The sequence below is a fragment of the Arachis stenosperma genome, chromosome 10, assembly GCF_014773155.1.
Source record: "Arachis stenosperma cultivar V10309 chromosome 10, arast.V10309.gnm1.PFL2, whole genome shotgun sequence".
NCBI lineage: Eukaryota > Viridiplantae > Streptophyta > Magnoliopsida > Fabales > Fabaceae > Arachis > Arachis stenosperma.
In genome coordinates, this window is record NC_080386.1 from 59,733,954 (window position 1) to 59,745,141 (window position 11,188).

Sequence of the window (11,188 nt, forward strand, 5' to 3'; positions counted from 1 at the left end):
AATTGTGATCATCAATGGCGCCATCAACATGGTACGCTCAATTGCAATCTCAACTCTTTATCACAACTTCGCACAACTAACCAGCAAGTGCACTGGGTCATCCAAGTAATAAACCATACGCGAGTAAGGGTCGATCCCACGGAGATTGTTGGTATGAAGCAAGCTATGGTCACCTTGTAAATCTCAGTCAGGCGAATTCAAATGGTTATGGATGATATATGAATAAAGCATAAAATAAAGATAGAGATACTTATGTAATTCATTGGTGAAAACTTCAGATAAGCGTATGGAGATGCTTTGTCCCTTCCGTCTCTCTGCTTTCCTACTGTCTTCATCCAATCCTTCTTACTCCTTTCCATGGCAAGCTGTATGTTGGGCATCACAGTTGTCAGTGGCTACAGTCCCGTCCTCTCAGTGAAAATGTTCAACGCACCCTGTCACGGCACGGCTAATCATCTGTCGGTTCTCAATCAGGTTGGAATAGAATCCATTGATTCTTTTGCGTCTGTCACTAACGCCCAACCTTCAGGAGTTTGAAGCTCGTCACAGTCATTCAATCATTGAATCCTACTTAGAATACCACAGACAAGGTTTAGACCTTCCGGATTCTCTTGAATGCCGCCATCAATTCTAGCTTATACCACGAAGATTCCGATTAAGGAATCCAAGAGATATCCACTCAAGCCTTGTTTGCTTGTAGAACGGGAGTGGTTGTCAGGCACGCGTTCATAAGTGAGAATACTGATGAGCGTCACATAATCATCACATTCATCAAGTTCTTGAGTGCGAATGAATATCTTGGAATAAGAACAAGCTGAATTAAATAGAAGAACAATAGTAATTGCATTAATACTCGAGGTACAGCAGAGCTCCACACCTTAATCTATGGTGTGTAGAAACTCCACCGTTGAAAATACATAAGAACAAGGTCTAGGCATGGCCGAATGGCCAGCCTCCCAAAGAGGGTTCAATCATAAAAACATGATCAAAAGATCTAAAATGATCAAAAGATTCAAAGATCTAAAGATCTGATTTAAGAACTAAATGTCCAAAGATGAAAATACAATAGCAAAAGGTCCTATTTGTAGAGAACTAGTAGCTTAGGGTTTACAGAAATGAGTAAATGACATAAAAATCCACTTCCGGGCCCACTTGGTGTGTGCTTGGGCTGAGCATTGAAACTTTCATGTGTAGAGACTTTTCTTGGAGTTAAACGCCAGCTTTTGTGCCAGTTTGGGCGTTTAACTCCCATTCTTGTGCCAGTTCCGGCGTTTAACGCCGAACATTCTTGAGCTGATTTGGAACGCCGGTATTGGCCATCAAATCTCAGGCAAAGTATGAACTATTATACATTGCTGGAAAGTCCAGGATGTCTACTTTCCAACGCCGTTGAGAGCACGCCAATTGGGCTTCTGTAGCTCCAAAAAATCCACTTCGAGTGCAGGGAGGTCAGAATCCAACAGCATCTGCAGTCCTTTTCAGCCTCTGAATCAGATTTTTGCTCAGGTCCCTCAATTTCAGCCAGAAAATACCTGAAATCACAGAAAAACACACAAACTCATAGTAAAGTCCAGAAAAGTGAATTTTAACTAAAAACTAACTAAAACATACTAAAAATATACTAAAAACAATGCCAAAAAGCGTATAAATTATCTGCTCATCACAACACCAAACTTAAATTGTTGCTTGTCCCCAAGCAACTGAAAATCAAATAAGATAAAGAGAAGAGAATATGCAATGAATTCCAAAAACATCTATGAAGATCAGTATTAATTAGATGAGCGGGGCTTTTAGCTTTTTGCCTCTGAATAGTTTTGGCATCTCACTCTATTCTTTGAAATTCAGAATGATTGGCTTCTATAGGAACTCAGAATCCAGATAGTGTTATTGATTCTCCTAGTTAAGTATGATGATTCTTGAACACAGCTACTTTATGAGTCTTGGCCGTGGCCCAAAGCACTTTGTCTTCCAGTATTACCACCGGATACATACACGCCACAGACACATAATTAGGTGAACCTTTTCAGATTGTGACTCAGCTTTGCTAGAGTCCCCAATTAGAGGTGTCCAGGGTTCTTAAGCACACTCTTTTTGCCTTGGATCACAACTTTATTATTTTTTTTCTTTTTATTTTTCTTTTTCTTTTTTTTTCGTTTTTCTCTCTTTTTTCCTTTTTTTTTGTATTCACTGCTTTTTCTTGCTTCAAGAATCATTTTTATGATTTTTCAGATCCTCAGTAACATGTCTCCTTTTTCATCATTCTTTCAAGAGCCAACATTCATGAACCACAAATTCAAAAGACATATGCACTGTTCAAGCATACATTCAGAAAACAAAAGTATTGCCACCACATCAAAATAATTAATCTGTTATAAAATTTAAAATTCATGCAATTCTTCTCTTTTTCAATTAAGAACATTTTTCATTTAAGAAAGGTGATGGATTCATAGGACATTCATAACTTTAAGGCATAGACACTAACACACTAATGATCATGAGACACAAACATAGATAAACATAAGCATAATTTTCGAAAAACAGGAAAATAAGGAACAAGGAAATTAAAGAACGGGTCCACCTTAGTGATGGGGGCTTGTTCTTCCTTTTGAAGGTCTTATGGAGTGTTTGAGCTCCTCAATGTCTCTTCCTTGCCTTTGTTGCTCCTCTCTCATGATTCTTTGATCTTCTCTAATTTCATGGAGGAGAATGGAATGTTCTTGGTACTCCACCCTTAGTTGTCCCATGTTGGAACTCAATTCTCCTAGGGAGGTGTTGATTTGCTCCTAATAGTTTTGTGGAGGAAAGTGCATCCCTTGAGGTATCTCAGGGATTTCATGATGAGTGGGATCTCTTGTTTGCTCCATCCTTTTCTTAGTGATTGGCAGAATCTTTTGAGTCTTCCAATGTATCATTTCTGAGTCCAATGGAATTCATAGGTATAGGAAGAAGCCCTGTCAAATAGAGATCTTTTCTTTCATCAATGGGGATGTCTCCCTCTATGTCAATTCCAACTGAATAACAGAGGTGACAAATGAGATGAGGAAAGGCTAACCTTGCCAAGGTAGAGGACTTGTCCGCCACCTTATAAAGTTCTTGGGCTATAACCTCATGAACTTCTACTTCCTCTCCAGTCATGATGCTATGAATCATGATGGCCCGGTCTATAGTAACTTCGGACCGGTTGCTAGTGGGAATGATTGAGCGTTGGATAAACTCCAACCATCCCCTAGCCACGGGCTTGAGGTCATGCCTTCTTAGTTGAACCGGCTTCCCTCTTGAATCTTTCTTCCATTGAGCGCCCTCTTCACAAATGTCTATGAGGACTTGGTACTTGGTCCAACCTTTGATCAAAGTTGACCCTTCTAGTGTAAGGGTGTTCATCTCCTTGCATCATGGGCAAGTTGAATGCCAACCTTACATTTTCCGGACTAAAATCTAAGCATTTTCCCCGAACCATTGTAAGCCAATTCTTTGGGTTCGGGTTCACACTTTGATCATGGCTCTTGGTGATCCATGCATTGGCATAGAACTCTTGAACCATTAAAATTCCGACTTGTTGAATGGGGTTGGTAAGAACTTCTCAACCTCTTCTTCGAATCTTATGTCAGATCTCTAGATATTCACTCTTTTTGAGTTTGAAAGGGACCTCGGGGATCACCTTCTTCATGGCCACAACTTCATAGAAGTGGTCTTGATGCACCCTTGAGATGAATCTCTCCATCTCCCATGACTCGAAGGTGAAAGCTTTTGCTTTCCCTTTCCTCTTTCTAGAGGTTTCTCCGGCCTTGGATGCCATAAATGGTTATGGAAAAATAAAAAGCAATGCTTTTACCACACCAAACTTAAAAGGTTTGTTCGTTCTCAAGCAAAAGAAGAAAGAAAAGAGTAGAAGAAGAAGAAATAGAGGAGATGGAGATGGCTTTTTGGTTCGGCCAAAGGGGGAGAAGTAGTGTTTAGGTTGTGCGAAAATGAAGGAGTGAAGATGGGTTTATATAGGGGTGGAGAGAGGGGTAGGGTTCGGCTATGGGAGGGTGGGTGTGGGAAGAAAAGTGGTTTGAATTTGAATGGTGAGGTAGGTGGGGTTTTATGAAGGATGGATGTGAGTGGTGAAGAGAAAGATGGGATTTGATAGGTGAAGGGTTTTTGGGGAAGAGGTGTTGAGGTGATTAGTGAATGGGTGAAGAAGAGAGAGAGTGGTGGGGTAGGTGGGGATCCTATGGGGTCCACAGATCCTGAGATGTCAAGGAAAATTCATCCCTGCACCAAGTGGCGAGCAAAAATGGTCTCTATGCCAATTCTGGCGTTAAACGCCGGGATGGTGCCCATTTCTGGCGTTTAACGCCAACTTCTTGCCCTTTCCTGGTGTTTAACGCCAGTCTGGTGCCCCTTTCTGGCGTTAAACGCCCAGAATGGTGTCAGACTAGGCGTTAAACACCCATTTGCTGTCCTTACTGGCGTTTAAACGCCAGCAAGGTCTTCCTCCAGGGTGTGCTGTTTTTCTTTCTGTTTTTCATTCTGTTTTTGCTTTTTCAATTGATTTTGTGACTTCTCATGATCATCAACCTACAGAAAACATAAAATAACAAAGGAAAATAGATTAAATATAACATTGGGTTGCCTCCCAACAAGCGCTTCTTTAATGTCAGTAGCTTGACAAAGGGCTCTCATGGAGCCTCAAAGATACTCAGAGCAATGTTGGAACCTCCCAACACCAAACTTAGAGTTTGAATGTGGGGGTTCAACACCAAACTTAGAATTTGGTTGTGGCCTCCCAACACCAAACTTAGAGTTTGACTGTGGGGGCTCTGTTTGACTCTATTTTGAGAGAAGCTCTTCATGCTTCCTCTCCATGGTGACAGAGGGGTATCCTTGAGCCTTAAACACAAAGGATTCTTCATTCATTTGGATAATCAATTCTCCTCTGTCCACATCAATCACAGCCTTTGCTGTGGCTAGGAAGGGTCTGCCAAGGATGATGGATTCATCCATGCACTTCCCAGTCTCTAGGACTATGAAATCAGCAGGGATGTAATGGTCTTCAATCTTTACCAAAACATCCTCTACAAGTCCATAAGCTTGTTTTCTTGAATTGTCTGTCATCTCTAGTGAGATTCTTGCAGCTTGCACCTCAAAGATCCCTAGCTTCTCCATTACAGAGAGAGGCATGAGGTTTATACTTGACCCTAGGTCACATAGGGCCTTCTTAAAGGTCATGGTGCCTATGGTATAAGGTATTAAAAACTTCCCAGGGTCTTGTCTCTTTTGAGGTAATTTCTGCCTAGACAAGTCATCCAGTTCCTTGGTGAGCAAAGGGGGTTCATCCTCCCAAGTCTCATTACCAAATAACTTGTCATTTAGCTTCATGATTGCTCCAAGGTATTTAGCAACTTGCTCTTCAGTGACATACTCATCCTCTTCAGAGGAAGAATACTCATCAGAGCTCATGAATGGCAGAAGTAAATCTAATGGAATCTCTATGGTCTCAGTGTGAGCCTCAGATTCCCATGGTTCCTCATTGGGGAACTCATTGGAGGCCAGTGGGCGCCCATTGAGGTCTTCCTCAGTGGCGTTCACTACCTCTTCCTCCTCTCCTAGTTCGACCATGTTGATCATGTTAATGGCCTTGCATTCTCCCTATGGATTTTCTTCTGTATTGCTTGGAAGAGTACTAGGAGAAAATTCAGTAATTTTCTTGCTCAGCTGTCCCACTTGTGCCTCCAAGTTTCTAATGGAGGACTTTGTTTCAGTCATGAAACTTTGAGTGGTTTTGATTAGATCAGAGACCATGGTTGCTAAGTCAGAGTGGTTCTGCTTAGAATTCTCTGTCTGTTGCTGAGAAGATGATGGAAAAGGCTTGCCATTGTTAAACCTGTTTCTTCCACCATTATTGTTGTTGAAACCTTGTTGAGGTCTCTGTTGATCCTTCCATGAGAGATTTGGATGATTTCTCCATGAAGAATTATAGGTGTTTCCATAGGGTTCTCCCATGTAATTTACCTCTTCCATTGAAGGGTTCTCAGGATCATAAGCTTCTTCTTCAGATGAAGCGTCCTTAGTACTGCCTGGTGCAGCTTGCATTCCAGACAGACTTTGAGAAATCAAATTGACTTGCTGAGTCAATATTTTGTTCTGAGCCAATATGGCATTCAGAGTATCAATCTCAAGAACTCCTTTCTTCTGATTCGTCCCATTGCTCACAGGATTCCTTTCAGAAGTGTACATGAATTGGTTATTTGCAACCATTTCAATTAGCTCTTGAGCTTCTGTAGGCGTCTTCTTCAGATGAAGAGATCCTCCAGCAGAACTATCCAATGACATCTTGGACAGTTCAGACAGACCATCATAGAAGATACCTATGATGCTCCATTCAGAAAGCATGTCAGAGGGACACTTTCTGATCAATTGTTTGTATCTTTCCCAAGCTTCATAGAGGGATTCTCCTTCCTTCTGTCTGAAGGTTTGGACTTCCACTCTAAGCTTACTCAATTTTTGAGGTGGAAAGAACTTTGCCAAGAAGGAATTGACTAGCTTTTCCCAAGAGTTCAGGCTTTCTTTAGGTTGTGAGTCCAACCATATCCAAGAGATATCCACTCAAGCCTTGTTTGCTTGTAGAACGGGAGTGGTTGTCAGGCACGCGTTCATAAGTGAGAATACTGATGAGCGTCACATAATCATCACATTCATCAAGTTCTTGAGTGCGAATGAATATCTTGGAATAAGAACAAGCTGAATTGAATAGAAGAACAATAGTAATTGCATTAATACTCGAGGTACAACAGAGCTCCACACCTTAATCTATGGTGTGTAGAAACTCCACCGTTGAAAATACATAAGAACAAGGTCTAGGCATGGCCGAATGGCCAGCCTCCCAAAGAGGGTTCAATCATAAAAACATAATTAAAAGATCTAAAATGATCAAAAGATTCAAAGATCTAAAGATCTGATCTAAGAACTAACTGTCCAAAGATGAAAATACAATAGGAAAAGGTCCTATTTGTAGAGAACTAGTAGCTTAGGGTTTATAGAAATGAGTAAATGACATAAAACTCCACTTCCGGGCCCACTTGGTGTGTGCTTGGGCTGAGCATTGAAGCTTTCATGTGTAGAGACTTTTCTTGGAGTTAAACGCCAGCTTTTGTGCCAGTTTGGGCGTTTAACTCCCATTCTTGTGCCAGTTCCGGCGTTTAACGCCAGGCATTCTTGAGCTGATTTGGAACGCTGGTTTGGGCCATCAAATCTCGGGCAAAGTATGGACTATTATACATTGCTGGAAAGCCCAGGATGTCTACTTTCCAACGCCGTTAAGAGCGCGCCAATTGGGCTTCTGTAGCTCCAGAAAATCTGCTTCGAGTGCAGGGAGGTCAGAATCCAACAGCATCTGCAGTTTCAGCCTCTGAATCAGATATTTGCTCAGGTCCCTCAATTTCAGCCAGAAAATACCTGAAATCACAGAAAAACACACAAACTCATAGTAAAGTCCGGAAAAGTGAATTTTAACTAAAAACTAATAAAAATATACTAAAAACTAACTAAAACATACTAAAAACATACTAAAAACAATGCCAAAAAGCGTATAAATTATCCGCTCATCAATAACTAGGAGCTTTTTGTCGAGATGAGTTATACTTCGGTAGCAAAAGAACAAGGGGGTAAGTATCTGTAAAAGACACTCAGACACTTAAGTTAATGAGTGAATAATAGGCTTTGCAAATTGCAATAATCTGAACAATATTCTTATCCTTTTCCTGAATATACGAAATGAAAAGTAACGATTATGTCTTGATGTACCCTCTATTTTGTAGTACATCTTGTGCTTAATTGAGTGAATTTTATCCACTATTCTCACACTTATATTCATGTAAATTGCATGTTTTACATTTTCCTTCCTGATTTTGTGCTATGATTGAAAACATGTTTCTTTGGTCTTAATTTAGCTAATTTTAATCCTCTCTTATTACCATTCGATGTCATGATATGTGTGTTAAGTGTTTTCAGAGATTATAGGGCAGGAATGGCTTAAAGGATGGAAAGGAAGCATGCAAAAGTGGAAGGAATACAAGAAGTTGAAGGAACTGCAAAGCTGTCAGCTCTGACCTCTTCGCACTCAATCGATCATAACTTGAGCTAAAGAGATCCAAATGTGGCGGTTTTAGTTGCGTTGCAAAGCTAACATTCGGGCTTCGAAATGATATATAATTTGCCATAGTTTCATTGCAGATAAGTGACGTGCACGCATGCATCTGTGAAAATTCAGAGTATCAGAATTCGCCCCCAGCAATTTCTGGGTTATTTTTGACCCAGTTCTCGGCCTAGAAAACACAGATTAGAGGCTGCAGAGTGGAGGAATCAGAGACACTTTTTCATTCACATAATTTTTGGTTTTAGATGTAGTTTTCTAGATAGAGAGGCTCCTCTCTCTAGGTTTTAGGATTTCTCTTAGGTTTAGGTTTATTTCTTCCCAATTTTAAGTTCAATGTTCCTTTAATTTAGTTTCTCTTTTACTTTTATTTATTCTAGTATTTTAGTTAATATATTCTTCTTGTTGATTTCTCTTTTTTCCAATTTAGCTTATGAATTCTCATGTTAGATTTGATTTTCTATTTAATGCAATTTGAGGTATTTTATATTTATGATTGCTTTCTTCAATTTGTGATATTGATGCTTTCAATTGGTTGTTTGAATTTTATTATTTCTCATTGCTTTTCTATACTTTTGTGTTGTGCCTACCAAGTATTTGACAAAATGCTTGGAAGAATGTTAGAGTAGATTTTTATCCTTTTGGCCTTGGTTGAGTAATTGTTGACACTTGAGTTATCAAACTCCTTTGTTGATTGATAATTGAAAGTTGCTAATTGATTTGGATTCCACTAAAGCTACTCTTTCCTTAGGAGTTGACTAGGACTTAAGGAACCAAATTGATTTGTCCACTTGACTTTCCTTCAAAATTAGAGGGTTAACTAAGTGGAAGCAGTGAACAATTCTCATCACAATTGATAAGGATAGCTAGGATAGGACTTCCAGTTCTCATACCTTGCCAAGAGATTTTCTAGTTATTAGTTTATTTCTTTTGCAATTTATAATTCTTATTTCCTATCCAAAACCCCAAAGCACACTTCCTTGCAATTCTTTGAGAGACGACCTGATGTTTAAATACTTCGGTTACCAATTTTATTAGGGGTTTGTTACTTGTGACAACCAAACTTTTGTATGAAAGGATTCTTGTTGGTTTAGAAGCTATACTTTCAACGAGAACTTATTTGTGAATTCTAGACCACGCAAGGATCCGTTCGTCAAAATGGCGCCGTTTCCAGGGAATTGCAAACGTGTGCCTTATTATTGGTTATTGTAAATATTTGCTTCCCATATTTGCTTTTTGCTTGTTTGCTAGTTTTTGTTAGTTTAGGAATTAGCTGCTTATTTTTACTAGTTTTTGTTTTTATTTTCTTTAGCTACCATGAATTCTCACCCTTTTGGCTATGAGTTTGGTTACAATTATGTTGCAAAAAGAGGAGATTACAATGAGAACATGCATCAGGGATGGGACAATCAAAGGTGAGAGGAGCCTTAATATTTTGATCAACCCTCTTGGCAACAAACTCCTCCGATGTATTACAAGCAACAATCATTCTGTGATGCATATCAAGGCAATGGCTATGGTGGACCTTTCCGTGACAATCAACCCCCACCACACTATACCTATGAGCCCCCTCCTTAACATAACTTTGAACCACCATACTCACAAGCCACCCACTACCAAACACCTTTCTATGATCCTAATCCTTGCCCACCATACCAAGAACCTTATGAGCCATACTTAGAACCACCCCAATCCCAACAGAATTACTCCCAAGAACCACCACCTCAATATACACCATCTCTATATCCTTATCAAGAAGAACCACCTCCGTATTATGAGCCCTTTCTCCTAATAAATGAACCCTCCTATCCACCCCAACCTCTATTGGATAATAACATACTTATCTCTAATCTCATTGGTCTCACCTCTAAACTCCAATATCTTATATCCCACAGGAACCAACCCTCTACCTCCAATATTCAACCCTCAAGCTTTAGTGCACAACCACCCTCCATGCAAGAATACCCATATCCATCAATCCAAGAGCAAGATGATCCCAATTATGCTATTGACATTGAACAAGAGAGAAGGGATCGTCTTCGCGAATTCATACTTCATAAGAATCTAGAGGAGGCCCTAAAGGTGGAGGTAGTAGAGATCCTTGAAGGCGAAGGAATGGTTGAAGAATTAGTGAAGGAAGACATCAAGGAAGAGTCTAATTTTGTATTAGAGCAAGTGGAGAAAGCCAAAACTATAGAAGAAGAGGAAGTGGTTGAAGAATTAGGAGATGCGAAACCTCCATGAGAAATTCAAATCATAGAACCTCCTTCCAAGACGTTTGAATTTGATGTTGAAGAGGGTGTACAACCTCCGAGGTATATCATGGTTGGAGACTTAGAAGCGGTTGATCATGAGATGAGTTCAATAGTTAATGAGTTTCTACCTACAATTGAACCCTCTCCCATTGAACTGGAGGAACAGGTTACTGTTGCAGAAGCTTGTCAAGAGGTGGAGACCATAAAAAAGGAGCCCAAGATAGTGAAGCATACATTGGCAAGGCTGCCACTGGAGATACCTCTCCCGAAGGCATTACCATCCAATACAACATTCAAGTGGGTAAAATTCTTATCCTTCACCTTTACTTTCCCACTGAATATGGTTTGCTTGAGACGGATGGTCAACTTAGAGCTCTTTGTGGCCTCAAGAGTAAGAAGGAGATGGTTAGTGGTAGGAGTTGTCATGCAAGGTTCAATATAGTTGTATGCTCCAAGTTGAAATGCAAAGGTTGGTGTAGAGCTCGATTGAATAGGTCTAGGAAGTTGTTTGGCCGCTTCAGTGAGAATTCAGATTGCTTGCCACCCAGTTGGAACAATGGTGATTAACACAAAGACGGGTGCAAAAGTAAGGTTTGGAACCCCGAAATTCATTCTAGCAATTAACACTCTTGGGGCCTTGTAACTTGCTTTAACTTGCTTGAAAGCTATATGCGCCTAGTTTGGGATCCCGGAGGCTATTGGAATTGCAAACATTGGTGGAGATTTCTAGAGGAGTTCAAGCACAAGCCACCATGACAAGGAGCTCACCAAATGTCCAACTTAAGGACAATAACTA